Source organism: Vigna radiata, chromosome 9 (genome assembly GCF_000741045.1).
Source record: "Vigna radiata var. radiata cultivar VC1973A chromosome 9, Vradiata_ver6, whole genome shotgun sequence".
Lineage (NCBI taxonomy): Eukaryota > Viridiplantae > Streptophyta > Magnoliopsida > Fabales > Fabaceae > Vigna > Vigna radiata.
In genome coordinates this window covers 20,375,699-20,401,934 of record NC_028359.1, presented here as the reverse complement: position 1 = coordinate 20,401,934, position 26,236 = coordinate 20,375,699, and the positions used below count along the sequence as shown (strand labels likewise).

At 31.1% G+C, this 26,236-nt stretch overlaps 1 pseudogene; it reads left to right on the top strand.

Moving 5' to 3' along the window:
• The first annotated feature begins 7,962 nt into the window (after window positions 1-7,962).
• The window catches only part of LOC111242497, a 22,751-nt pseudogene continuing 4,477 nt past the window's right edge, over window positions 7,963-26,236 (top strand).

The window sequence follows — 26,236 nt, the reverse complement described above, 5'->3', positions numbered from 1 at the left end:
GAGTTTCAATAAAAGAGAGTATAGAAAGATTACATTGTTTCCCCCAACAACAATAGGGTTTAGTTCACCATAGACATGGTGAAACTAGATGGAAAATGGAAGAAGAATGGAAAAGCAAACCCTAGAAAAGATGAAAAGGAGCCTAAGCATCCAAGAGATCCTCTCCAGAGAGCAAAATTAGGTCTGGCCGTTCTCCCCTGTCAAAAGAATAACTCCGAACTCGCAAAAGGGGTATTTATAAGTGAAGAGCGCATCAGAAAACAATCTCAGGCCCAACGGACCACCGCCCGACGGTTTAAGTTTGCCGCCCGGCGGTTTGGCAAAAGCCTCAGAGCCGCCCGGCGACAATCGTCACCGCCTGGTGGTTTCCCTCAGGACCGCCCAACGCCAATCGCCATGCCTACTCCTCGCCCTGGGCCGCCCGACGATTTAAGTGTGTCACCGGGCGGTGCGTCGACTCTTCAAATCTTCATTTTTCTGCTCTTTTCTTGAGTCTATGACCTGTATCTTCAACTCCATTCTTCACTTTCTTTAAAATAGCTACAAAACAATGCAAAACAAGCATAATATCGCTAAAAACCGCTTTTGACTCTCTACAGACTCATTTATTGAGTTTTGCTTGATTCTAAGCTCATTCCGAGTAGTAAAGGGTGTAATTTGATCCAAATTGACATATGCAAATAACTGTTTTTCAACCTTCATCATTAACAAGCTATGTGAACAAATGCATGATGTTATGATTGTGGTTATGATGTTAAGCAGGATGTGTATCTAGAATATGTGGAATGTTGAATGAGCTTATATGTGAGGTTTTGAGCTCTAAAGTATTTGTTGTGAATGATTGTTATTCTCTTGAAAGCATGAATAATTTTGCCCAGGTTTCTACGATTGAATGAATTCCATGCGTATGTCATATGATCAAGGCCATTTTTTATTAGCCCTTTCTTAGCCAATGCATGGTTTTCTCCCAAATGTAAAAGAGCACAATGTGCTCTACCCTTTTTGGAAATCTCTACCTTGAGTTAAGTTGAGAATCATTGTGTGGTATTGATAAAGGTTCAAGTTTGGGGTTGTTGGGAAAGAATGCAAAGAAAGATAAGCATTGAGCTAAGTGTTGAGCAAGAATGAAAAGAAAAGAAGATGGAATGCAAAGAAAGAAAATTTCAATGCAAAATGGGGAAAGTTAGGAATGAGTAAGATTGATTGTTTAAAAAGAGTTTGAACTTGAATGATAAATGTATGAATGACTCTCTTAACTCGACGATTTTGTGATCCAGAAAAACCAATTTTTCTTGTTAGCCCAGCCATGTTACAAGCCATGAAAAGTCCTTTTGATGACATGTGTGTGTGAGTATATTTTGATTATGGTAAATGAAAGGAAATTTTGTTCTATGTGAAATTTGGATAGTAAAGGGAAGGAGTGACCTCTAGAAAGACCTGTGTGATTGAGTGAAACACTTTATCTGGTGAGGAATGATTCCATGAATACATGACTACATCTGTGCTTAGTTAATTGATCATTCATGAGAATAGCATCTGTTGGATATTATGTGATTATGTGAATATCATGATGATTTATTTTGAATCAAGGCACGTGTGCATCTTGACTGAATTCTGTTTGATGAGTTGATTTGAGTAATTACGTGTTCTAAAAGAAAGAGTTTTGGAATGTGTTGAACCATTGAGTTACATCTTGTTTGCTTGAGGACAAGCAAAGTTCTAAGTTTGGGGTTGTGATAAAAATTAAAATACCGTTATTTTAATACTTAATTTTGATACTAAAAACACCCTTTATAACTTAGAAACTAGCTTGAAATCATGTTTTTGCTTCAGTTGAGAGAATAAGAGAGTTGAAGGTGGTATTATTGGTTTTATGCTTGGTTTTCCTTGTTTTGGCAGGAATTAAGATGAATTGGATGAAAGAAATTGAAGTAGCAAGGAGTTTGACTCAGGAAATGCAGAGAAATGGCATAAAAGAGTAATCGTAACCATCGCTCAACTCCATTTATACCGCTGAGCGCCAAGCTTGTTGTTGAGTTCTCTGTCTGACACTTAAGCACCATCACTGAGGGCTAATTCAAGTACCACAGTCACCGCTGAGCGACATTTCTATGGTGAACTAAACTTCCATTGTTGTTGGGGAAACAATGTAATCCTTTGAAACTCTCATGTATTGAATTGATTTTAATTTATATGCTTTACTTCATTAATTTTTAGGGTTTTTCCTCTACACTCTTTGCATGCTTTATTTAACTCATTCAATTGCATGATTAGTGATTTTGTCGATATTGACACATATGTGGAAATCTAGAACTGGGGAAATTCTTCCGGAAACAATATTACCTAGACATAGGGATAGGAGGATCGGTTGCCTTTAAACTTCTATGCGAATGTAATGCATAATTATTTTCTAGGGATATAAGACATTGTGAACTAGTAATTAAGAATAGGCCTTCTTCACCGAGACATCGGGTTTAAAGTAAATTAGAAAGTGGCATTAACATTAATCAACAATGATTTTCGTTCTGAAGTCTTAAATAATCAACAAATTACATGACTGTTTAGGCCAGTGAGTCTCTAGGGAAAATGATATTTGGTCTTACCATTTATATTACTTGATACGATTCAGTACACTTGTTGGAATCTTAACACCTGACAAACCATATAAATTCGTAAGTGTAAAATCACAATTGAATACATTATCTAACTATAGGCATATGTTAAGAAACGAACCTGCCACTCACCAAACTCTCTAGATGCACGAAACTACATACACTCTTCTTTAGTTATTCTGTACTTGGCACAAGGAGACTCATGTTGTCTATCTCCCAAGACATATAGATGTGTTAGCCTTGTCTTGAAATCCCTCTATCTAATTGGTATGTAGGATAACACTTTCTTTCTAATTTGACCAATGTTTGAAATATCAAAATTTTGCTATTTCAAACAAAAAAAACATGTTAATGACATAATATAAACAAGGTAAACAACATATCAATATTCTTTTAAGTAAACACACCTGAATGTCCTGCCATAGGAGGTTTTATTCGACCTTTGGGACGTCATCCCAAGATGCAATAACAATAGAAACATGGGTTTTTGCTAACATACCCAAATAACTCCTAAACTTAATAGCATGAGGCCTTGAAGGTAGACTCGAACTTGGATCGATATCGACCTGTATCCTCTCCATGGCAACACGTTGGGATGTGACATCAGGCAATTGCATCACAGATCGATCACGTCTGCTCTTTCCTAATCCCGAGCTCAACATACCTATAAAGCCAATGTTAGTACTACATCAAATATGATAAATAGAACAAACTGTAAAGGCCATAAAAAAAAACACAAAACCTATTAAGGTATTGTTTTCTCCCAGATCCCTTCATTGTGATCACTCTGTATTATGTAGGTGTCATCAGCGACGTCATTGACCTTTCCTTCAATGGGTCTTGATGTAAAAGATGTTGTATCAAGTATATCCAGAGAATCTTCACCATCATATTTGTGCATTTTTTCCTTCCAATACCACTGACCATTTTTTATTTACTAGATCATTTACATATTATATTTGTCTTGCTTGAGTAGCCATAATAAATGGTTCATTAGTGATGTCATCTTGTTAAGGTCCACCAAAGTAAACCCAAAGTCATATGTCACCACACCAGAATTTATATCAACTCATTTACACTTGAAAACTAGAACTTTAAAACTAACATAGTCAAATTCCCATATTTCTTGTATTATTCCAAAATAACTGATGGATGTTGTGATTGAATTTTTGTCTTTAGAACTAGCAAAGTGGACAAACTCAGCTTGTAGTGTAAACCCATTATTTTGAACTCTACTTTTGCCATCTTCTAGCTTTGTCTAAAAAGAAATATTGTTTATATAGTACCCACCATATGTGATCACATTTGTGTTTGACCCATGAGCTAGCCTCAATAGACTTTTAGAAACATTTGGAGTACTCATAAATCTCTTTCTTAAACCATGCTAAAAAGGTTTTTCATATGTTCATTAAGAGTTCATTTTTCACTCATTCATGGGTGTGCAACCTTTATTTCATCAACGTGTTAAGAAATGTAAGGAATGACATCAACAATGTTGTTTAAGATGTACAAATGAGCTTGATCAACTTCTTTTTGACTAACAATTTCAATTTTCACTCCTCAAACACCCTTACCTTAACATTTTCCTTCATGTTTGATCTTAAGAAGTCCCACTAGTTCACAACTTGGCATATAACTTGAAAAAAATTCAATGGCTTCTTCTGCAATGTACCGCTCTATGATTGAAGCTTTCGGTCGATACTGATTCTTGACATATCCCTTTAAGATCTTCATGTATCTCTCAACAGCGTACATCCACCTTATGAATATCGACCTACATATCCGAATTTCTCTTACTAGATGAACAATTAAATGAACCATGATATCAAAAAAAGGTGTAAAATACATTTTCAATTCGCACAATAGTCTTATTCCTTCATTTTTCAAATCATTTAAAACTCGAGGATCAACAACTTTGTTCCAAATGGCATTAAAGAACAAACTCAGACGTGTTAGAATACCTCTAACAAAAGCAGGTAATATGCCTCGAATAACAATTGGTAACAATTGTTGCATTAATATTTGACAATCATGAGACTTTAAACCATCTAACTTTAACTCTGGCATAGAAACAAGGTTACTAATATTTGAAGAATAACCTTGTGGAACCTTCATAATTTAACTCTAGCATAGAAACAAAGTTACTAATATTTAAAGATTTACAAAAACTTTGTTTTTCTTTTTTAGAAAGAGCGTGACAAGTTGGGGGCAAATATGTGCATCTTTCAAATATAGGTAAATACCACATCACCTTAGCAGGTGCACCATCATTGCGTTCATCACCAGTGCTTGTGTCAATTTTCTTTTTAAACCGTGATAAACCACATGTTGGAAAAAACTTTAGTGAAGCAAACTCCTTTATGTACAAAACATAATCATTAGGACAAACATGTATCTTTTGATATTCTAGACCCATTACACATAAAATTTTCTTCACCTCATAATTACGAATAGGTAGACTGTTATTTTCTCAAAGCATCTCCTTCAATAACTCCAACAACTCTGTGAAAATTTTGTTGGTCTATCCCTTCCTTGCTTTTAAACTATACAACTTCAAAGTTGTAGAAGGATGTGTAAAGTTGAAGCATCCTGGATACAACTCATGCTCTGAATCATTCTTAATAGAATTAATACAAATTAGCTCTTCCAAAATTTTCTTCACCAACATCATGTATCATGTCCTCTCAATGATCATTCAACCATTCTTCCACATAATTCGTTCCTCGGGACATTTTAGGCTGCTCTAGTACTTTTCCATGCCAAGTCCAAACGATATAAGTTCTCATTATACCGAACATGAATAGATGGTCACACACATTGCCTAAGTCTTGGAGTATTTGATTAAGATAATGAACACAAGGATAAAAATATGTCCCGTTCGTAGAGTTTTTATTTTGTTCAACATATTGCAAGAACTCTAAAACTCCGTTTTCATATTCTTGGTTGATGCAATACTCATTCACCTAGCTTCGATCCATACTATGTTCGTAACAAACTTCATTACTCTCAATTTTTTAACTCTCATAAGGTTAGGTCTTACCCATTCAAAAAACTTATTTTTCATAATTTTCTAACACACATGCAAAGAAGTCTAACATGATAAATTTGATAAGATTTCGATAGGATTTCACATTGGTCTATGAAATACATGAAATAAAAGTGATCACGAATAACCACAATCAAATATGCATTCGGAGAGCAATACAAATAATTTGAACCAAAATTTATCAAACTTATCCATAAACTCTAACGTACATGTCATAGCAAATTATGAAAAATAATTTTCCCAAACATGTCCAATTGAACAATTCGAAATTTAATACAAACAATTAAAAGTTTAATCATGTGTTAAATCTCAAACGAGAACTAAGTTTCACTCAATCATTTCATAATACAATTACAATCATATTTAAGGCATCAAACTTAATCAATCATTATGCATACTCAATAAACAATGTGCAATGTTAACACACTGGCAAGTGTACCAGATCGTATCAAGTAATAATAAATGGTAAGACCAAGTATCGTTTTCCCAAGAGACTTGCGACACTAAACTGTTGTGCTTTTACTTAACCAATCAAGACTATAAAAAAAATATTTTGGGTCTTTGAATGTAAAGTTCGGAAAAATAAACATGAATGCAATTTGATCAATTGAGGTTAAACATAAAAGTGAATGGATGATGTTGATAATATGAGATGAATATGATATTAGGATTTAGAGTTCACCTAATCACTCTCATGCATAAACGAATTCATCTTCTTCATTAATGTTAATGCAACTTTCTAAATTACTCTAAACCCGATCCCTCGGTGAAAAGAGCCTATTACCATAATTACTAGTTTAATATCCCTAGTCTCCCTAGTAATTACTAATGCATTAATCACAGAAGCTTAAAGCAATTGACCGTCCTATTCCTATCCCTAGGCAATATTTCATAATCAAGAGAATTCCCTAGATCATGATTTGTAGATATCTCATGATACCAATCTTAGGGAGAGAAGAGGAGAGTTGTCACCTTCCTCAATTCCACCTACCCTAAGAGTGCGATATCTCCTCATGATATCTACAAATCATAAGATTTATGCCAAACATTTGAGTAAAGAAGAATATCTCTAACAATTAATGAAAGAAGCATATATATTCAAGAACAATTCAAATACAAGAGAGTTTAGAGGTTACGTCATTCACCAATAACATATGAGGTTAGTTCTCCATCGTCATGAAGAAATTAGGTGTACAATGGAATGAGAGAGATAGAAACCCTAAAAAGAGAAAAGGAGAGTTGTCAATTCCCCAATTCTGCCCCCAAAGGGGGAAAAATATGTTTATGTGCCTAAGCCATCAAAAGATACAAACCCTAAGATGTTCTGGCCTTTAAATAGGGCATAAAAGTAACAGAAAATTGGTCTAGGCCCAAAACAGATCATAAAAATAACAGAAAACTGGCCTAAGTCCAATAGTACACCGCTCAGCGATACAAACCACCGCTCAACGGTAGGTGCGACACCCAGAATGGCCCCTCAACGCTGTCCAGGCAAAAAATAGTGAAAAACTGGTCTCGAGACTAGCGCTCAGTGCCCAGTTCACCGCTCAGCGCTACTTTTTCTACACTCTGGTCAACTCTAGTCAACTTTTCAGCATTCTAGTTGACTGGTTGACTTTTCTGGTTGACTGGTTGACTTTTTTACGTTCTGTTTGACTTTTATGCACGGTAAGTCCTTGATAGTTTAACCCTTTTTCAAATCATTTCAATAACCTACAAAATCAAGGGAATTTATTGATAAAATCATAAAATATAACCTCAACTCTATTATTCACAAAACTAAAGCAAAATCATGAGTTAAAGCAAGTTTCTAAGTCAACAAGGGTGCATTTGATATCAAAATTAAGTATAAAAATAACGGTTTTTCAACCGTTATCATGCAACACAAAAACTAAAAATGACATCAACAACAATCAATATCCATTAACTAAAATTCATATATTCAAATTCCAATTACATATCAAAACTAAAATTAACATATAAAATAACAAATAACTCATAACCAATATGCAATATCATATTCTATAACTAAAACAAATAATCAACCAAAATAATAACCTTTGAAAAACGGTTGAAAATGGAAATCACCGAATGAGAATGGGAATAAGCAATGTAGAATGGGCGCAAGCAAGCAATGGAGAGGGAAAGCATCACCACGGAGGCCCGCGAAATCACACACAAGAACTACACCAAAAAACCAACGAAAACAAATTTTAATCGGTGCAAATGATTTTAAACGTAATATAATCGATGCAAAATTATTTTAATTGGTGAAAAGTGAAAGAAAATGTACCTTTGGCAATAATGGCGAAAGGAACATTGAGAAAGGAAGACGATGAACAGTGCAGAGTAAAAACGTGAAACTATTGTTCATGCTTAGGGGTAGGTTTAAAAAGAGAACATTAAACGTCGACTCCCCCCTTAGCCAACGTCTAAACCTCTAAAAACATCGCCCCCCTACCCAGCCAACGTTCTAGTCAGTAAAAAATAAATTTGCGATGCTTAAAATGAAGCATTTATAGGGCTATTTAGCATCTGAGTGAGGGGTAACCGACGTTTTAGTGAATTTAGACGTCGGGGGAGGGGAGCAGACGTCTAAAGGAAATGAAACAGTTGCTTTTGGGATACTTTCGTAGACCATTTGGCATCCGAGATAGGGGGAGACGTCTATAACGATTTAGACATCGGGAACCCCTAGAGTCGACATCTAAATAGTAATTTTATTTACGAAACTACCACCGGTCATTTTTAACGTTGAATTTTTTGTGATTGGATGTTAAACGCGTGATATTAAAAGCTATTTTTATACTAGTGAAAGCTTCTCCAAAACCCATATCAATTTAAACATGTCAAAAATATTAATTATTATATTTTACAACAAATTATAAAGTAATTATTTTAAGGTATCTACATTTTCCACATCCATGTGTATATATAATTACATGACTCATATTCTCATGTAGAAATTGTTTTCTACTCATTATACGTCTATACACGCTTTTTTTTTTTTATATAATAAATACATATAAATTAAGAAATTTAAAATATTTGAAAATCTACCTCTTTGTCGACTTCATCAAGCAACTCTTGATGACAATATGCTAACAAGAATTAGAATAATAAAATAGAAAAACAATCCTATAATTATATCAATTTTAATCTAACATTTTTTAAAATAGAAAAAACACTACACTAATAAAATAAATAATAAATAAATATAATCGAATAATTATATTATCTTATTACATAAAAGTTGGTCAAAGTGATAATAAAAATTAATATTAAATATATAAGTTACAATTAAGGGAGGAGATATATTGGACATCAATTTGAATTGTTTTATTCTATATAGAACATCTCTCTGCATTTATCTATTATTAGATTAACTCATCTATTCCGTGAACAATTATTAATCCTAAACATCACATTCTTTCTTAATTCTGATTTGGATTTTTGGACACTATGTGTGCAAGTGGTGGTTCATTTGTTCAATCAGTAATAATTTCTTAATCCACATGTGTCAAAATGATTGAGCATAAAAACTTTTAAATTTAACAACCAATAGTAATCTAATACTATAAATTTGGCACTAAAGTAAAGTCATTAACTGAACAAGTGATAATTTAAAATAATTTTTTTAGACAATGACATTCCAAATCCATATTAATCAATCATGAAATAAATAAAATAAGAGCAATTGTATCATATATTGTGGTATCCTAGAATAGCTGGCATATATGCTTTCTTTTTAAAATCTATTTTTACATCTTTCACGTTACTAAAAGACAAATAAATAGTGGGTCCAGTATAACAACTATTAACATATTTTATTTTTAATATAATAAAAAAAATATAGTAAAAAAGCTATAATTATATTAATTTTGTTTCAATTCCATTGAGATAATTAAATACCTGTTAAATTTTTTATAATTGTTATACATATTTATTAAAACAAAAATTACTATTAATATACAAATAATCTTAGACTTTTATACCCTTAACCTTTTGTTTTATAAATTTAAAATTCTTAATTCTTCTTAAATTTTTTAATACTTCTTAAAATTCTTAAATATTTATTAACATAGTGTAAATAAAACTAACAGAACTATAATTGGTGTATTAAGAATGGAAAGTTTTTCTCTTATTCTATTTAGAATGAAATATACTAATAACTATTTACCCTTATAAAAATAATGTATCAACAAAAAATTAATCTTTCATTTTTAGGCTTAGAACCATTCTCAATGTAAAATGCTCTATGCTGCAACAATATTTGGTTCTGAATAGGATGGCAATGGGTCGAGTCAGATACGGATAATACCTACCCGCAACCCGATATGTTGGATAAAATTCTATCCATTATCTGATCCGTTATCCGCGGATACCTGCAAAAAATAAAAAAAATATTTTATACATTTTAAAATAAAATTAATATATATATATATATGTATATATAATATTTCTTAAATTAAATATAAATTAAAATTTAATTTTAATTAAATTTAACCTTATAAAATATAATTTAATTCATTTTTTAATTAAATTTAATTAAAAAAAATATAAATTTATTTTTATTATTTTTTCGGATAACGGGTACCCACGGGTTGGGTAGTATACTACTGTACCCGCGATTCGGGTAGTATACTACCCGTATCCGCGGGTCGGGTAGTATACTACTCGTACCCGACCCGTTTAGAAGTTGGTATTAAAATACTCACTACTCGTTACTCGCAGATAGTAAATATCCGCAGATAATAACTACCTGCTACGAATTTTATCCACAGATACCCGTGTCCGCGAATTTTTTTGTCATCCCTATTTCGAACATTGGAGTTGAGAATTTTCTTCAATTCACTTGTTGATTAATAATATCCATCATACCAAATATTTTTTGTTTCCAAAAACCATCTACTTTATATTTGGTGCAAATGGATCAACATCATTTAGTATATATTTAATATGCAGTTGAAATTATTAAGAATTAATATCATACCATGTATCTAATGAACTATAATTTAATCAATATTAAGATTTGTGTTATTTATCTTTCACATTATCACATAAATTTAAACATACCAAGTTCGGCCCAAAACTTAAAACATGGGTTGTTGCCTGTCTCCTCGGCCAATTTCTATTTGGGAGCTACAACATGGCTCTTAGCCATTTTATAATATTTTTTCCATATTATTTTTGTAAATGTTAAAATTTTAACTCGTTTGGGAAATTATTTTTTTAAAAATATTAACGTTTTAAACATTTTTCAAAAAATACATTTTAAGGCAAATAATAAATCCGACAAGCAAGACACAATGTCTTTCAGAATAATAGTTTTTTTTTTATAATTTCGTTTTTCAAAATAGTATACAATTTTTTTCATGGAAAAGTTGTTAAGATTTTAAGAAGAATGATAAAAATAATTTTTAATAGCTTAATAATTTGTGTGATGTTATTATATAATGTTACAAAACTTTATCTCATATTATAAAGAAAAGTTGTTAAGCATTGTGATAGATTTACGAGTTTCAATCAACGTAGAAAAGTGACATTTTACATCAAGTCTTAATCGTAGATTAGTTTCATATATCATCTATGTTTTTTAAAATTGCATAAAAGGAATTCAATATATGAGACATTTTACAAAAGTTAAAACTTGAACCGTTATAGAAACATACATATAAGTTACACGGTACTTTTTTACATCAGTTCAAGTTTTAATACATGTAGTGTGTAAATTAAAAAAAAAAAAGTAAAAATTGGAGGAAGAGAGAACAATGCAAAATAAAAAGGAACAAAACTTATAATAATGAGACATATTACATTGGTTGCTTTAAAACTGATGGACTATGTAAACTATTATATCAATTGTTAAATGAATTGATGTGATAAAGAACATTAGTTTTAAAGTAATGTAGTATTAGAGATACATATTAGATTGATTTCTTTTTCTTTACAATTGATGTAATATGTTCTCGGTTATATTGATTCATTTAACAACTAATGTAATAGGTCACTTACTAAATTGATTCTAAAGTAACCAATGCAATATATGAACAGGCGGTTAGAAACTTCATAAAAAAATAAAAAATTCTAAAAGAATAAAGTTTAAAAAATTATATGATTTAATATAATAAAACTCATTTATAAAAATTCTATTTATAATTTAAATTTTTAATATTAAAATAATTAAATCTTATTATTTAAAAGATACATTTCTAAGACATGATTTTATATGTTCTTATCTTAACTATAAGTAAAATTAGGTTTCCAACAATATTCTAAGACATAACGCATTTTTTAAAATGAATTGAATTAAATGTTTAGACCCATCAATAATATATTAAATCAAATATGTAGCTAAAATTATGCTTGAATTAATATTGAATACTTAAGTTAAATTATACCATTCTTTTACAAAAATAGATATTATTTAATATGTGATAAATTAAACTTTTTAATTTAGAATTTCAAAATCATAAGAGTAATATTTCTAAAAAAAAATTATTTTAAACCTGTGTAACTAAATATTATTATTATTATTATTATTATTATTATTATTTTATACTAGTTAAATTATATCAACTACAGATTAGTTAACACCATAAACTAAATAGTGCAGAATATCACTTACTAATTTTTCAAATCATGATTGCTTTGACACGTAATTCAAAGAATGATGTATTATAATTATTTTTTTATCTTCATGAAATATTGGAATTATTCACTGTGAAAACTTGGATATATACGAGTATAATACAAGGCTTGCAAAGAAAGAATTTGACTAGTTAGATAATTTAGGTTGTTAGACCATTAATTGTTCAAACAGATAATACAGGCAAAGAGCAAAGGTTTTATTTCGAGCTACTTGGAGTAAAAGACAAAAAATAATTTAGTTTGTGTGTCCTTTTGCTTAAAGTTTCTTAGAATATGTTAGCTGTAATGTGCCGATGTTATGTCTAACTAAAATAAAGAATATAAGAGTTATGGTTTTTGTGTTCTTCTCTCATTGGATGTAATTAAGTAGAAATAATTGTGTTTAAGTAGATATTAGTGTACTTTCAAATGGGTTAGTTGAGGTTATTAAGGCTAGTGAACTTTAAATCTTTGATGAGATCAAAACAAAGTAAGTAATGTAATGCATGATCATCCAATAAGAAAATGACCGACTGGTCTAGAAATTAATCTGAACAATTAATAAAAAGTTAATAAAAATAATTGTCATTTATTGATAATTAATATATATAGTGTCATTTATTGGTAATTATATATGTGTGATGAAAAAGACATATAATGAACTCTAATTACTAATCTTTATCACAAGATTATTACTTATTACGCAAAGCACTGACTTGTTTTCTAGATGCACTTTCCCCATGATAAGAACAAGAATAAGAGAAAGAACAACATAACCTAGAGAATAAAGTCGAGAACTTTGAATGTTTTGAATAAGAGATATCAACTCTACTCGAAACAAATAACAAATAAAATAAGTTTAACACATTTTAAAATATATATTTAGAAATAAAAAAAAATTTAAATTAAGTTTTAATTATTTTATATAAGTTTGGCATTTCTATTTGATTTCTTCGAAATTTTAATTTTATTAAATGTTTCAAATATTTTTATTTTCATTTAAGTACTTTACTGATTGATTTTATTGATAGTAGAGATTAGATCACTGTTACTTTTTTTTTTTTCATGTTTTCAACTTGTACGTTAATTTATGCTTTTCTCTCCCATATTCTTTGACCAACTAGTCAATATTTGAAAGAGAATGAACGAGTTTAAAGATATTATAGAGAAAAAAAAGCGTATTGATAAGTTGAATATAAGAAAGCAAACATAATATTTATGTAATTCTGTTGATGAAAAAAAAATAACAAAATAGTTACCAAAAATAAAAATTATCTTCAATCTTGAATAAAACATGATTTTTTTTATTATAAACGCTCTATTTAGATATTATATATTTAAAGTTTAATTAAATTACGATTTCAAAATACAAATGCATATTTTTATTTTTTGCGTGTATTTAACAAATGCTTTCAATTTCATAGGACGTTTTCTTTTCATTTCCTTTTCCTTTTATTATTTTGATCTCAAAAATATATGACAACGTGTTTCACACAAATCTTTCAAGACTTTTATTGTCAGAAGAAAAAGGTATATATAGATAGAAAAAATTTAGTATGTGTAAAAATTAAATACGCTTAATGGGAGAAAAAAATAAATTAGTTAATTAATTCATAGTAATTAATTTTTAAAAAATAATAAATACATTTTGATTAGAATAATTTTCTTTGATAGTTTTGCAAAACAATAAGGAAAAAGAGAAAAAATATCGAATGAAAGATAAGCAAACATTTTTTATTTTTAAAGCTTTTATTTTTATTGGAATTAACATTGATATTTTGATAAAAAAAACTAAAAAAGAGATTATATTGTTTTTTGAAGAAAACCCTTTAAATATACTTTTCGGTCATTTAAAATAAGCATGTTTTAATTTTGGTTGCAATGCTTTTACGAAAATCAACAAAAAAATTTGTTGGTACCAAAATTTTATTGGAAATAAAAATATTTTAAATTTTTTAATTACAAAATAGAAATTGTAAAAGAAATAAGAAGACAAAATATACAACAAAAAAAGTTAAAGGAAAAAAAATTATTAATCAAATACAATAATTGAGAATTTTCAATACAAAATTCTATTTGTGATTTCTTATTAAATGGACCCAGATAAAAGTATAAATATTGTCCTTCTAAATAATTAGTATGCCCCACCTATAGTTCACTTATAATTATTGTATTTAAAAATTAACAATGTGTGTGAACGTGTGATCATTCTGACCAAGCATGAATTGTTTAGACCAACTTGATGATTAATTAAACATATCAATTATTAACTAATTAAACATAAAAGTATTAATTATTAATTAATTATACCTTGAAAATTGATTGTGTAGGTGTTGGATCTGCTTGGAATACCGCGAATGTACAATCCGGTTCAAATGTGGCTGTCTTTGGTTTAGGCGATGTGGGTCTTGCTGTAGGTCAAAATTAATTTTCATAAAATATTGTTCATATACAAAGGGTTTCCATTCAAATAATAAAATTAACTATAAAATCAAAATTAAACAAAGGCTCAAAATTCTTCCTAAAATCACATCATTCCCAATTATCTCAATTTTATCTCTAATTTAGTTACTGTTCAAAAATTTAAATATTTTTCCATTTTTCTATTTATGTCGTTATATGTTACTTTTCCCTTTTCTATTTTTTTCCTCAAACCAATAAGAAAATATTTTGTATGGAAATATAGAACGGATATGGTAAATGATTAAAAAAATTCATAATCTTCGAAAGCACAAGATTTTTTTGTATAAAAGTCAACTGTGTAGAGCTTCATCAAAATGTCGTTAATCTAATACTTCTTCGATGTATGTGCAGAGTCACTATTTCTTTTCTGTTACGACTTCTAAGGGTTCATGGATCCTTTTTGACGACGATGACACCATGATAACTCCTAAATTTTGTCCATTTTTGTGTGATAGTAATCTGTTTTTAAGAATAGTTTAGCTTTTAATTTTTTAGAATTAAGATAGTTTAGAGTAAATAGGATTAAAATAACTTTTTGTAAATATAGTGTTAATTTTAACTTTTTAGTTAAATAAAATAGTTTTTTTTAATAATTAGGAATTTTATCTTTTAGAAAAAAATGTTCAGAAAACTTAAAATAGAATTTCATTTCTTTTAGACTTTATTTTTTTTATTTTACCAGTTTATTCTTTTTAAAATGATATGTTGATGTTTGCAGAAATAAACAAAAAGGGAGCTGGTGGTGGAGCTGATTGGGTTTGAAAAGCCAGCAGAAATTTTGGGCCTTTGAATTGAGACTGAGCTGCTGATTTGGGTTGCAAGTTGATAATGTTGTGCGTTTTGCTGGTTTAATGGAACGTAGTGTTTCATGCTGCTGTTGGCCAAAGCTGAGGGGATCCTTCTCAAAGCTTCATTTCTACAAGAGAGTGCTCGGTCAGTTAAAGATTTTCCCCAATTCACGAGCTAGGGTTCTTCAATGCAACAAAAGAAGAGAAGCAAAGCTCCATGGATCAACTCTGACAAAGACCAGAAATTTCCAAGGCCCAACGGAAGCCAGCCCAAGTTGATTGGTCCGGAAAAGCAGATCAGTAGCAAGGTCATGTTGAGCTGGTTGACGATTGAAGAGTAGAGTTAGTTGAAGAAGAGAAACCGAGAATATTCCAAGTTTATTCGGTTCTTCTTTCCCCCTCTTTTCCTCTTTTCTGTTTTTGTTTTCTCCAATATAAAGGAGTTTTGTAAGATAGAAACATATGTGCACTAGGTGACAGGCAGTGTGCTTAGCTTAGGTTTTCACATGCTCTCACTTTAGTTTTAGATTTATCAGTTTTTCGTAGAGTAGAACTTTGATTTCTTCATTGGAGTTCTTGGAGCTTTCCATTGGGTGACAGGCAGTGGGATTCTGAGTAACTCTGGTACCTTGTATTTCTGATTTTATGTTCTTGCATCGAGAATTTTAAGTTTGATTCAGTTTACAGCTTTACTTGTTCTCGAGTTCCATTTACATTTCCTGCACTTGCGTTTACTGTTCTAACAATTTTATTTTGTTAACTCTGCATTTTGATTCCCATTTATGTTTTTCGTAGTTTCAATTTTAGAGTTGTTTGATCTGAGCTTTTGATTCAAAATGTTTTTACTTAGTTTTACAGATTTCTACATCATTTACATGTTAAATTTTAATTTCAGCCTTTGCCCATTATTCTTTGGTTATTCTTCTTTTATTTTGTCAGTTTGGTTTTGATCTTTAGCATAGTATATACCATTTAGATTTTGGTTTTCTTTACATATTATTTTTTTCATTTTTAATTCTTAATCATTCGTTCACTGGTTCTCATGTATTTAATCTTTAGTTAATTTGATTTTCCATATTCAGGTTTTAGTTTATTAGGTTTTACACATCCTTCCTTCACTGCATATGTTTTCTAGGATTAGGTATTAGTTTCCTTTATTTCATACATCATTTAGATAGATTAAATCATGCATTTGCATTTAGTTTCTTTTATTTTTAATAATTCATTTTTTCTTTCCCCACCTTGTTTTAGTAGTATTTTTAAATAATGAGGTTTTAATTCTACAATTCTAAACTTAATAAGTACCAAGTCCACGGATTGGTATCCTAGGTTGCCCCTATACTACATTAGTGGGGAATTTAGGTTTGTTGAGCTTTAATGCGACTAAAAAGCCTTTCAACACACCATTGAACAATAACTTCAACAACAACAAAAATCAAAACAACAAAAATCATTAACAATAATAAAAAATTAGTAGCAATTTTGACATTCATACATATAAAATTTGCTCATAATTATCGTTGTTCAAAATAGTACAACAAATGAAGGAAGATTGAAAATGGTACAATCACTAGTGCAAAAACGTTATTTAACGTCACCCATAAGACGTCGGTTAAAGGGTGGCTCGACGTATATTAATGGACGGTGGCATTACCGTAAATAAGTTGGTAAACAAGACGTCGGTTTCTAGGGCAAACAACGTCTATAATATAGTAGACGTCTATTCTGCCCTAACCAGACGTCCAAGGGCCTGAGGTAGGCGAGAAGACAGTCTTTTCTACCCCATTGACGTCAATTGTTAGGGGGGGGCAGTCGTCTATCTGGCTGCAATTAATGCTCTTCACCTGATTCCTAGGAACTTAGACGTCACGTAATAAATAACTGACGTCTATAATGTTATAGACGTTTGTGCTCCCTTAACTTGACGTCAATGGGCCTATCAGGAAGGCGGGAAGACAGTCAATTTTTGTCATATAGACGTCTGGTTTCTGGGAGAATGACGTTTATAATATAGTAGACGTCTGTTCTACCTTAACCAGACGTCTAAGGGCCTGAGGTAGGCGAGAAGACAGTCTTTTCTACCCCATTGACGTCGGTTGTTAGGGGGGCAGCCATCTATCTGGCTGCAATTAATGCTTCACCTGATTCCCAGGCGCTTAGACGTCACGTAATAAATAACCGACGTCTATAATGTTATAGACGTCTGTGCTCCCTTAACTTGACGTCAATGGGCCTGTCAGGAAGGCGGGAAGACAGTGAATTTCTGCCATATAGACATCTGGTTTCTGGGGGAACGACGTCTATGTGGTTGTAATTAATGCTACTCACCAAACTCCCAGGCACTTCGACGTCCAATAGTAGAGGGCCGACGTCTAAAATGTTATAGACGTCGGTGCCCCAGGACAACCTTCGTTTACTTCCCTGACCGGAATTGAAAAGTCATTCTGATTAGCGCTGTAGACGTCGGCGCCCCTTGTGTCCGACGTCTAAGGTGCATGCAAAAGGCAGATTAAAAGTTATCTTGGACGTCATATTAGCGAGATAAACGACGTCTGGTTGACTATATACGTCCGTTTCTGTAGCAACCGACACTTCAATTCATGTAAAATAAACCGCAGACTTGCAGTTTCGCAAACATCATCGTCTTCCTCCTCTCCTTTTTCTCTCTTGCGGCATCTTTTTTTATTTAATCCGTTTAAACTTTGTTCTGTCCAATTATATTAGTCTTTCATCGATTATCTTCTAATTCAACTGATTAAAATTTGTTTTCCTTGTGTTGTGTTTTAGTGCAGTTTTGTTCCTGTCTTGGGGTAACGTAGTACCACATTCTACCTTTGCTAGCTGCCTCCCAGAAAAAGCGGTGTCTTTTGGATTTCTTATGGCGTTTCGACCTAAAAATGACCTTGGGTCGTTGCCTAGTTATCGTTTCACCGTAATTTTTCCCTCTTGCGGTTGAAAATGAAACTAGGCAAGAACCAATGTTCGGTTTTGGGTTGAAATGTCATGAGAAATTCAAAAGAAGCAAGCTTTTTTTGGGGGGAAACTAGTAAAGACAAAGTGTGCTACTAGGTTATCCAAAGACAGGAACAAAACTAGACTAAAACACAACGACTATGTTAAACGTCGGTTAATGCATACACCGACGTCTATAATGACCTTAGACGTCGGTTAATGACATGTTCGAAGTCTTTATGGTGCTCTTAGACGTCGGTTGGTTCCCACAATGACGTCTATATGGAGCTATTAGACGTCGAAGTAGGCCTTAACCGACGTTTATTGACGTCGGACATGACACTAACTGATGTCTGTATAGACGTCTGTTATATGGAAATTCGACGTCCCATTAACGTCACCCGTAATGACGTTGGTTGTGAGAAAGACGTTAAAAGCCCAAAATAACAGACGTTAAAAGCCCAAAATAACAGACGTCCAAAGCCCTTTCTGCACTAGTGAATAAAAGTTAACTTAAGATTATCAAACATATACGTGGACTCAATTATCATCTATCATCATGTTGCACAACTTATTCCACCGACAATTGGGGACATTCATATTAACCTTTTTGTGCATATAGGGTTTAAAAATGATATCACTATGTCTGTCATTGTATCCAAATCATAAGGAGGTTCATTGCCACTACCAATAATTGGAAAATGTTTTTATAAAACACCAAAGGTTCTTTCAATGACATTTCTCAATGAAGAATAATCATGATTGAACAATTCTCGTGCATTTTGTGGTCCTCTTAGTGTGAATTCTTTAAGGTGATGTCTTACACCTCTATATGGAGTCAAAACTGTTCTTTTCAACATAAGTCTAGTATCCCCAAGGTAGTACTTTCCTAAAACCTTATGCATACACCATTAATAAGTCACTAACAACCTAGAAAAAATAATCCAATGAACATACTGACCTTTAGGTATAACAAACATAGTATCTTATGCAAGAACATCTTTCAATATTCTTGAATCTGATATTGTGCCTTCCCAACTAGGTAAAACATATGTGAATTTCATATCAAAATCACACGCGACAAACACATTTTGAGTTTACCAGTCCTATCTTACTCGAAACTTGGGAGCATATGATTTTGGGACCCTTATTCGTACGTGAGTTCGATCTGTGGCCCCTAAACTATCATAATTTATAAAAAATGTATGTCTTCATAAAGGTGGAAACGTTTTTGGGGTTATCACAAGGTTAAATATTTCGGTTTAAACCTTTACCTTAAAGTATGGGTAAAATCAATTCAAATTTGGATGAACATGTGATCCCGACGGCTAAATTAAAAATCCATACTCCAAACTTAAAATTTCATTTAACACATTGTGGAAGTGTTTGCTAACAGTTGACCCAGATGATGGAAAAAAATATGATACTTTGGTTCTTGACATTATGGCCAATTATATGAAGAAATTTAGTAACTTTTTCCTCTACGGTTGACCAAACTACATCCTTTGTAATATCCAGGAAAATAAGAGTCTTAAAAATAAGTTAGTCTTGTGACTTTGGTGTTTTTGTTTGAAAATTAGTGTTATTGAGTGTATACCTTTGTTAGAACATAATTGTTATGTTAATTTATTTATATTTTGGCCTAGGGGCAAAAGGATCTTTTACACTTTATGAATTAGGTGTAGAAATTAAAATAGGGGGTGTAGAAAGGAAAACATGCAAATTAAATAATATGAAAATTTAATGAAAAATATATTATATAATCTTTTAGAAGATTTAGTTGTTGTTATTTTAAAAAGTGATTGAGAGAAAAATATGAGATATAATCTTGGTAGTTTAGAGATTAAAAGAGATATTATTATTAGAAAAATGATTATTCGGTATTGTTAGATATTTTAAAAAATATCTTGAGATATTGCTAATTAAAAGATATCTTGAGATATTATTAAATATTATTATTAGATAATAAGAATAATAATAATATATATTATTGAAAGACTCATTATAATAAATTAAAATAAATATATTAAAATAGAATATATTATCTAGGGATTTATCAAGATTAATTAAGTTAAAGATAAATTTACTTTATCTTATCTATATCTTTTATATTAGTTGGTTGTTATTACTTCTTATGTGCTTTTATTATAAATAGAGTATCCTATATATATATATATATATATATATATATATATATATATATATATATATTCCACACATAACTTTAATTATATTAGACATCTCTTATAGAAACTCTGACCATCAGGAATATAAGACAAAAACTTTAAAAGTGAGAGGAAAGGAGAGGGAGTGAACGTGAGGGTGCATCAACATTGAAGAAGATCTTTGGGCATAGAGAAAACCTTAAGATTGGCTGAGGTTTAAGGAAACTTAACTTTGTTTGCTGTATTCTATATATGTTTGATTATCTTGAATGGTAAGCATTGTTTTGATGCATGTGTACATTATTATGATTATGATTATCTGTTGTTATTGTTAGGTAAGGGTTTGTGTATGCATGAGGATAGGGTTTATATCACGTTTGTGTTGGATTTTTCCCTATGAAAGTATGTATGCTTTGTTGGTTATCCCCTAGAGGGTATTAATGCTAAGAGGGAACAAAGTTATGATTCTTGAGAGTTTTACCATGCAAATATATGTTATAAAGATGATATGATAATCGTATGTAGAATATTGGGTTGTTTAGGTTATAATCTGCATAATGATGGCTTTTGGATGATTCAAGTGATGTAATGAATTTCTTAGGGTCTGTTCATAAGGGTATATGAGGTCTGAATACATGCATGATGCGTTGGGTATGTTTGTTCATGGTTTAGGTTTGATGTATGTGTGTTTGAACACTTGAATTTTTTTCAGAATGTGTTTCGATTTGGCAATAATTGATTATCAATAGTTATAATTGATTATTTGCGCATTGGTATTGAATGTTGGTTCGGGAATAATGGATTATATAGGATGATAATCAATTATCCTTTCATATGTGACGAATATGGAAATTTAAAGTGCTAGGGCCACTAAAATAATCAATTATCTTAAGAGATAATCGATTATCACACTGTATTTTGTGTAAATGTGAACCTCTCAAGAATAACCAATTATCACTTATGAAAATCGATTATCCTAGTGTATTTTTGTTAAAAATGTCGAATTTGATGAAGAATGGACGTGGATCAAGCTTGAGGAGCTGTGGAGTGAAATATATTTAGAGAATGATATTAGTGGTTATGTTTAGGGTCAAGTTTGACTTGTGGTTGAGATTGGAGCATGAGTGAGTGGTGGGGTCTACCTAAATGTGCGGTTGATGAGAATAAAATAGAGGATAGGTCTAATTGTTGTACCTAGTAAATCGTGATATTATCTGCGGATAGGTGCTCCCTTTGGCATTGGTTGTTGAAAATGGAGGGATATTCTTTTTAGCAAATAACTATGGAAAAGAGAATGATGTTCGAGTATTGAACCTTCCTTGTGTGGGGTGATGATGTTTTCCTTGTCCTTGTGTGGCAGAAATACATGTTCTTTAGCTAAATTGCGGGACTACACGAGCATATTTGTAGGGAAGGATACAAATGATCTATAGAGGAGGCTACATATAACCTATAGGGAAGGCTACAAGTGGGTGAGGTAGGGTATACGAGTGAGACTGATTCTTTCCACTATGATGTTTATGGTTATATGGAGGCTCATGGTGGTAGTCATGATGAGGTTATTCATGATGGTGGTACACATGTTGATGATAATAAGACAATGAGGCTCTAGAGGAATGCTATGATGTTAGTGATGGTATCATGATAATTAGTCTATTTTGTTAGCATAGGTGTTGTTGAGAGGATAGGCAATTAGTCTATGTTTATGATGTTCGTGATAACATTAAGGATCAATGATCAAAAATCGAGTAATTTAAGATGATTGGATTATTTTGTGTTATAGAATTGAGGATTCTATTTTAATACTTCTATGTATGGGGTGTTTGGTTATTGTTGATATAATCAGTATATTTATATGTTGTTATTATGATTATTTTATCGGTAGCTTATCCCATACGTCTTTGTGGTCGTGTCTTTGTGAATGATATTATTCGTGATGATCGTATAATGTGTTATACATGAACAAATGATATTGCAAATGTTCCAGAGGTATGATAGATTCATGAGATGACGGGGGGAAATGATGTGTTAAGTCCCTGACAAGTGTACCAGATCATTATCAAGTAATATAAAATGGGTAAGTCCGAGTATCGTTTTCCCAAAGGACTCTTAGGCCTTAGCTTTCATGTAAATTGATCGTGTAAGACTTGAGAAGGAACTAAATTTAAGTGTTGAATGCAAAGAATAAAAAATAAACATGCAAAATGCAAATGAATCAGTTGACAAGGAAAAGATATGGATGAATGGAGTTGTTGGGGTTTACAATTTCATCTTATCCACCCTCTTATATATACTTTTCTTATTTAATTTGCTTTATTATCATATTGTCATGCAAACTTTCTTAGTCTACCCTAAACCCAATCTCTTGGCGAAAAGAGCCTAATACTAATTACAGGCTTACTATCTCTAGTCTCCCCTAGAAATTAGCAATGCATTATAAACAAAAGCATAATACAATTGATTGTCCTACCCCTATCTCTAGGCGGTATTAGCTTAATCAAGGAATTTCCTACCAGTTCATGACATTACTGTACGTCTCCGTATCAATAAAGACAAACATTTACCGAATGAGTTAAACGATAAAAGCATTAAGCAAAGGTAAGGAACCCAACAATTGATAATATAAGCATACACAAGCATATAAAGAAAATAAGAATTTTGATATAAGAGAGTTTCAAAAGATTACATTGTTCCCCAACAACAAAGGGTTTAGTTCACCATTAACATGGTGAAGCTAGATGGAATAAAATGAAAGAATGAAACAATAAACCCTAAATTTGGTAGATTTGAGCCTAGGCATCCAAGGAACCGCCTCCAAGGAGTGTAGAACAACTCTGGACATCTCTGCCTGCCAAAAGATTACTCTTAGGGTCGCGCTGAGGCTATTTATAAAACATAAAAGTAACATAATATAAGCCCATGCCTAACATTGTAAATATCTTAAAATGTTAATATCTTATGTTATAGAACTCTGATTAAGGTGTTTCCAAACCAGTGTGAAAGATCACACTTTGAACTACAAATTAGGCTCAAGAAACACTTAACTTGGATGAGTAGAATACAAGTTATGACTATGAGATAAACCAGGCAGAAATTGAGATTTTAAAAATTGAGAAAGAGGAAGAACAACAAACAAATAAAGATAAACAAAAGGAAAGAATCATTCTTCCATAGGAGTGATACGCTATCGTTGAAGCTATCAAATTAATATTACTTTACAAAACAACTTTAGTATTACCAAGTTAATAGTCAAGAAAGTAGATAGGGCTAAAGTAACCCCGAGTCATTTCCCAATGAATACAGAATTGTTTTTCAATACTTGACTTTTATGAAGACTCTGAAAAGGTTAGTGAATGTTATGCAATGCTCTAAAAATAAGAATGAAAATCTATCCTAATGAATTTAATATTGAAGAGTATCGTGAGCTTAATTGAAGAACAAATGACAAACCTAGAAATAATTATAATGAAATATGTTAATTCTACTGCTTTTCCATGATAGATTTATCATTGGTTTTCGTTATATTATTGTTCAATTGATTAATGTTCGGGTTTCAAATTAATTAAAGTACATTCGTAATTAAATTGAGGGCAATCATATAATTAACCAAAGTAGGTTCTCAATCAAATGCAAGACTTTTCTAGATTATTCACAATGAATTCAACCAAAGTACATTCTCAATCAAATCCTATTCTGTTTAGTCATGTTTATCCTTAAATCTCTTAACCAAATTAAAATTTAATTAATCAAGTAAATTCTCAATTAATTATAGTTGAAATTCTTACCACCAATCAAAGTATATTCTCAATTACTAGCAAAAACATGTTTAATCATATGAAAGTTCCTAAGTTCAATCAAAGTACATTCTCAATCAAACCTAGAAACCCTTGAACTCATATGACCAATATGCATGTAGATTCAAATACCTTATGATGCAGAAATCATTACTTGTAACTTGATTGAGAGATAAAAGACATAGAAGAAGGATAACTGAAATCAATAATCAAAAGAAACAAATATATTAATTCAACTTAACCTTAGAATCCATAATGAAATTATAGTGGAATAGCCGTAGAAGCTTAGCCTTCCATGAATGGAGTAGGATACATGGTAAAATAAGAGTGAGAGGAGTTGTGGATGATTTCTTCTAGTGGAGGAGTCTGAGTGAATGAATGAGTTATGATTTCTGCCTTCCCTAGGTCTCTTTATATAGGCTTGATTGGGCTTAGACTCTGAATATTCTGTTGATGAGATCTTTTATCTTATATCTTATATCTTTCAAATATTCAATAGATTTAATAAGTTTTTAAGAATATTTGATAGATATTTCTTGTTGATATTTTCAAATTAAATTAATTATCTTTAAATATAAACTGAATTGTCTCTTAAATTCCATTTATGTCCTTAATTTTTCAAAATTGTAGAAAAGCTCCTGAAATTTCCTTTAATTGCACTTTAAATGAATAAAATTCTAACTTCACCTACACAAATAAACATTAGAATATCCAACGTAATTTATGCAACTAAAAATCACATTTTAAGCATCTTTAATTCTTGAGCCCGATAAATCCAATTGTCACAAATTCACTTTAATTAACCATTTAAGCACAAGAATCTCATCAAAATTTTAATTTTAAAGCATAAATGTGGACATAAATATGCACTCATCACACCTCCACACTTATCCGTTTACATTCCTACGTAAAATTCATTAACTCCAAGACTTTGTTCTTGGTCATTTTATTCCATATTGACATTTGGATCAAAAAATGAATAGCACCAAATACAGATCAATCATCTAGAAATCAAGTTGTCATGGACATGCAAATGAAATCACTTTATTCTTCACACATGAGTTGACATTTTTAATTCCCAAGAAATCAAATATGAAAGATATCACTTAAGTCAAAATGTATTTATTTCTCCCCAATTCTCTCAAGTTTTTTTGGCTTGAGTTTAGGCTCAAAATACCCATATAAGTAGACACCTTTGATATTTGACAAAACTCTAATATTCACAAACTTCAGAAAAACATGCAATTAATGATCATGAGGAATTTTAAAAAGGTTGTAATGAGGTCAAGGCAAAGGTAGGAAAATTTTTGAAATTCCTGAATTTTTGAAATAGATATAGAAAGAGTAATGACACTTGATTTCAAAAACCACTTTATTATTTGCTGCTTTCTTGAGGAAGATTTTCCTTTTCCATTCCCTTTTCCATATTTTTTCTTCTTTTTATTTTCTTTTTTTTATTAACTCTAACTTTTTATCTTCCTTTTTGCCATTTTTATTATTTTGTGGGTGAGTTACTGATGAGTCGTTATTTCTTGAACCATATTTAGTTTAATGCACTTAAATAAACCAGGGGAATGTGTTTAATTGTCTGTTATTTCCTGTTTTCCGAATTCTGCTTAATTTGGTCGGAAATTCGTATATTTCGCTAATTTGGATATTTTGAGCTGATTAAGCGTATTTTTGGTTACAGAGAAATTTTGGAAACATCATTTCGAGCATTAGGGAAGGTGGCGTGATCATTCAAGACTCAACATTTAGTCATTTCCATTTTAATTAAGTTGTAATT